Source organism: Crinia signifera, chromosome 7, assembly GCF_055691185.1.
Source record: "Crinia signifera chromosome 7, ASM5569118v1, whole genome shotgun sequence".
In the NCBI taxonomy this organism is placed as follows: domain Eukaryota; kingdom Metazoa; phylum Chordata; class Amphibia; order Anura; family Myobatrachidae; genus Crinia; species Crinia signifera.
The window spans coordinates 56,842,100-56,847,784 of NC_139223.1; the positions used below are offsets into that span (position 1 = coordinate 56,842,100).

General features: G+C 43.9%; 1 long non-coding RNA gene across 1 annotated transcript; it reads left to right on the forward strand.

The window, feature by feature from the left end:
• The first annotated feature begins 201 nt into the window (after positions 1-201).
• On the forward strand, positions 202-2,890 carry LOC146019451 (uncharacterized). Its single transcript, XR_014450548.1, has 3 exons — positions 202-408; positions 1,440-1,712; positions 2,772-2,890. It is a non-coding gene; the product is annotated as an uncharacterized LOC146019451 (long non-coding RNA).
• Positions 2,891-5,685: the final 2,795 nt, after the last annotated feature.

Genomic DNA, 5,685 nt, shown 5'->3' on the forward strand with positions numbered 1-5,685 from the left:
TTTCTGTAATTGGCGTTAATCAGCTGCAAGCTGCGTTCCGTACGGCCGCGTCCCGTACGCCAGCGTCAACCGTGCGGCACATACGGGCCGCCCCTTGGTGTGGAAAAATATTCCCAAAAAACCTGGCAAACTCAGTAAGTCTGATTTATTTGCTAAATGCAGAGTCCAACACCAATGACCAAATACAACTGAGGTCAGACATGACATGTATATTTGATTGTACTTCTGTACTGTGCACTTGTTTGCTATGTAGTACAACTGACACTACCCATTCCATATGTCAATCCAGTCCACCACTTAGCCACAAGTAATCAGTGCTAGCATCCAAATCACATGTGAAAGCACTCCAAATTCAGGCTGTATGCTAGCTACTTTTCATTCCACCTCTGTATTAGGGGCCAGTAGAAGGTAAGTGTACACATGGCAGCATGGGCAAATTTTTGGAAAAGGTCTGCCACTATTTGCTATGTTTCTGTTGCATAGCTTTCATTATAAAATACCTGTTTACTACCTTGTTGAGTTAGGTGTTAGTGTCTAGTGATGCAGACTATTTCACCTGGTGCTTATACCCATGTTTGGGGAATGTTATAGATTATATATAATGTGTTTACATCTTAGTTTAGACTGTGTGTTTAGGATGGGGGTGCGATGCAATGGGTTAGCCGTATGTTCGGGCGCATACACGCTGTTAGTGTAAAAATGAACAATAAAGTTAATACCAAATATCACTCTAACCAACCAATGACAGCACATGATAGTTTGATTAGTGCCACTCCTAAAATGGCTTCCTACCAGCGTGCAGAACCCTTCTCCACTGCGGAGCTACTGGCGCTGGTAGGAGTGATGGAGAGGAGACTGGGGCAGGCAGGCCCCTTCATAACAAATAGGGACAAGCGCCGGGCATATGTTGCGGCCCGGCGCCGCATATTCGCCCGCACACATGTGCGGAGGACCATCGCCCAACTGGAGAGGCGATGGTCCGACCTGCGGAGGCGGGAGCCGAAGCGTCTGCAGGCTCTGAGGCGGCGTCTGCAACGCTGTAAGTATTTTGGGCAAATACATATAATTGACAGAGGGCAGGATTCGGTCTGGTTCACAATTTTTAAAATGGAGAGTAACAAACAGGCAGCCAATCAGCTCCTACCTGGCCTTTTACAACTACAGTCTGTGACATGACAGGAAGGATCTGATTGGCTGCGTGTTTATCACTCTACATTGTATCACTTTTGAAGGCTAGTGCATCTAGGCCATTGAGTGTTTGCATTTTAACATTATTTAATATTAATATTACATGAGGTCATTTGGGTGTTTATGACATAGAAAAGCCATATACTATATGTGTGATATATAACACATATATAATGTGGTTATGAGATGTACTTGTTAGAGTAATTTAAATGGGAAATGACACTCACCCATTTTGTTTGTTTAACCCACAGCGCGGGAGAGAGCCAGACAGGCCCGTGAGGAGGCCCAGGAGGTGGGCAGAGAGGCGGACAGACAGGAGGTGGCCAGTGAGGAGGCCTCCCAGGAGGTGGCCATTGAGGAGGCCAGACAGGCCCTGAATTTGGTCTCAGAGGAGGACACGGAGGAGGCACAGGAGGTCGGCCAGGAGGGCAAAGTGGAGGAGGAGGAGGTGCCCCTACCCCTGGACGATGTGCCACCACCTCCAAATGAGGAGGATGAGGACCTGGTGGAGCTGCCTGGCAGGGGTAAGAAGACATAATGCTTCATTACTGAGTTAGGTACAGGTTGTTATGTCGCACAGCTGATTCAATTTTCCTATAATATAGTAAAGAGTAGTCCCAAAAAATGGAAAACAACAGACACACTTTGGTCTTATAGGCCCATGCTGCAAACGTGCAATCTGGATGCTCATGTAGGTGATGAGTGTTAATTTATGGATGCTCTTTGTATAGAAGCAACAAAAACACTTCAATGGAATATGGGCAGGCCTGATTTATACTGGAGTCCCATGTGGGCAGTTTGCATGGGCCCCCCTCTAGCCAGTGTGCCCGTGTTGTTGTCATGTATTTTTGTAAGGTATTATGTATGATGGATTGAGCTTAGAAATTGTTAGTTGTATGGAAGCGGATTCGTTCTGCCCTTTCACCTATGTGTCAAATGTGACAAGGAATCATGAAGTAATGGGCAGAGGAAGTAGGCGAGCATTTTCCTGTGGTATCTATTGTATCTATTCTATCTATTCTATCTATCTATCTATCTATCTATCTATCTATCTATCTATCTATCATGCAGTTTAGCTAGTAAGCAGTAACATGCAGGTATATATGTATGGGTCAATGTGGCATGTTGTAGTGGGTGTATGTTTTGAGTTGAGTGAGGAGTCTTTGGCCAGGACAAGTGTGAGTGATCCTCAAGTGTGGTTGTGTTTTTGCTATATAGATTGTGAAATGTATATGTCACACAAGTGTGTGGGTGTGGTGGCAGCATCATGATCATATATTTGATGACATAACATACAAGAGTGGATAAGGTTTTTTTGGTATGTATGATTTCGCATGGTGTAGGTCATGGGTCTTCAACCTTTGGCCCTCCAGATGTTGTGAAACTACATGTTCCAACATGCATTGCCACATTTTTTGCTATAAGAGCATGCAAAAAAACCTCAGGGCATGCTGGGACATGTAGTTCCACAACATCTGGAGGGCCACAGGTTGAAGACCTGTGGTGTAGGTACTTAGGATTGACTGTACAAGGTGTACGTGAGTAGCATAAATAATGTTGTACCCCCTTTCTCATGCACACAGATTATCAGGAGCCACCCCAGGGAGTCAGAGGGGCTCTCATGAGCCTACGAGAGGACCTGAGGCGGATGACGGCTCATGTGGAGGACCTCTGTGTCCTGCTGTTGGACGAGTGATGGCGGTCAATTTTTTGTTTTTGTTCAAATAAAATTTTGCACTTGTTTAAGAAGTTGTCTGTGTGGTATTTTAGTCTTTAACATTCAAAGTATAAAAAGCATTTAACACACAAACATGTGCATGTTTAGATATGTACACAGCAAAAGGGTAGATGACATTTTTATCCCCATAGGGAATGTTAGGGTTAATGTATAGTGCTTGTAAGTGTTTAAGGATCAATTAGCTAAATAACAGATGACCAGGAGCAACAATCTGTTCTCAAAGTGGTTTGCTAATTGCATAAGTGTGTCATGTGATCTATGTGGGAACTCTGATAACAGTAGTCTTGTTGTATGCGGAAGTACACCGCATGTGTGCGTAGTGGCCGGTTCGCGTCCGTTCTGACGCGGGAAGGCCGTGCATACGCGGACAGACCGTGTAGAATCGGAGTGTTTCCCCCGCACACGCATGGTTTATATGTCGTCCGTACACACGCCCTGTTCTTACAGAGTGAGTCCGTCCGAATGCGGAGGACACGTGGGCGTTTCTACGGACGATGGCCGCACGCTGCCTCACAGCGATGCGTGCGGCCCGCACCGAAAGAATTCGGGAATATCCGCACCGATCAGAATAAGGGCCCATGTGCACTGCAGGGGGGGCAGATGTAACATGTGCAGAGAGAATTAGATTTGGGTGAGTTATTTTGTTTCTGTGCAGGGAAAATACTGACTGCTTTATTTTTACACTGCAATATAGATCTCACTTTGAAGTAAAACCCCACCCAAATCTAATTCTCTCTGCACATGTTACATCTGCCCCACCTGCAGTGCACATGGTTTTGCCCATCTAAGAAGGATTTTGTCAGAAAGAATGAACCAAAATAAGGCCCATAGTGGCTGGGAGTATTTATTGTACTAGACCAGAGTTTCTCAAACTAGGTCCTCAGGACCCCACACAGTTCACGTTTTCCAGGCCACCCGACAGGTACACAGGTGTATTCATTACTCACTGACACATTTTAAAATATCCACATGTGGAGCTAATTATATTTATTTGAGACCTGGAGAACATGTACTGTGTGGGGTTCTAATGACTGAGTTTGCGAACCTGTGTACAAGACAAATCTCAACATAGCAATTTGGGAATTACTTTCAGGTCCATTCAAAAATATAAATATTTTTAAGAAGAAAACACAATTTTTCATAATAATTATTGAATATTATGTTTTTGTTAGAATCTGCAGACTCTAGTGCCAGGCTTTCCCCCAAAAATAATACAACTTTTGGTTACTGATCTGTAGTTTGAGCCAGAGCTTTCCAAACATGGGGGGTTGTTTTGGTTCACTCTTTCTGACAAAATCCTTTTTAGATGGACAAAACCATGTGCACTGCAGGGGGGCAGATGTAAAATGTGGAGAGAGAATTAGATTTGGGTGAGTTATTTTGTTTCTGTGCAGGGTAAATACTGGCTGCTTTATTTTTACCCTGCAATATAGATCTCACTTTGAAGTAAAACCCTACCCAAATCTAATTTTCTCTGCACAAGAAAAATCTTCCCCACCTGCAGTGGTTTTGTCCATCTAAGAAGGATTTATTCAGAAAGAGTGAACCAAAATAACCCCCCATGGCCCTCAAGGCACCCAAATGGTCCAGGTTTTAAGTATATATATGGCTCAGCACAGATGGTAAAATTAAATTCACTGACATAATTAAGTCACCTGTGACCAAGCATGGACATGCTTAAAACCTGCACCATTGGGATACCTTGAGGACCTCATTCAGGAATCTTTGGTATATACCTTTGTCAGCCCAGCCAGTGGTATAGCTAGAACCATAGCACTATTTTGACCTCTCTGCATCAGCTGTTAATGTTATACACCATAGTAGTACCTTACTTTATTTCATGAACTATAGTAATGTCTTAGTTAGTGTTATACACCATAGTATTGCTCTAGTTTATTTCATGAACCATAGTAATGCTTTAATCAATATTATACAACATGGTAGTGACCTATTTTTTTAATGGACAATAGTAATGCCTTAGTTAATATTATACACAATAGTATTGCCCTGGTTTATTTAATGAACTATAGTAATGCCTTAATTAATATTATACACCATAGTAGTGAGCATAGGTGTGCGCACATTGAGTCTTATGGGTGCACAGGCACCCCCTAATGCTGTGCCCACCCTTATGAACACCTTCATACCAACAATACCTTTTACCAAAGAGTTTTGCTTTTTAGAACTGTATTCCATTGAAAGAAGCGCCCATCAATCAATTATGTGTGTTTTGCATTGTTATTTGTACCAGACCATTGTCATATCACTACATAACATCCATATATGTTTTTTTAATTTATTTGCATGTAATATTATACTGAGAGCTATTTTATATTGTAGCGAGTACCAATAGATGATGGTAGACACGCCTGATTGGCGCTGTTAGACACACCCAATGGGCGGTGTTATACATGCTCAATATGTGGTGCTAGGCACACCCCTATTGATGATGCACCCCCTAATAAAATGTGCTGCGCACGCCTATGGTAGTGACCTAGTTTATTTCATTAACCATAGTGAATTGCCATACGCCAGCCACACCACACGAGACGATCGCATGCCCCAATCCATCTGAGCCCTCCACCGCCCTCAGCAGCTCCCTCGCAGCCCCCACCAGCTGCCCCAGCTCTCCCCAATCCCCGCCTACAGCGGAGACGGGCAGGGAAACCGCTCCCCGCCACCATGCTGATGGGGGCACGCGTGTGTGTGAGACACTCATGTGTCCCCATCAGATGGATCGCCTGTCCGCCAGCCTGCGT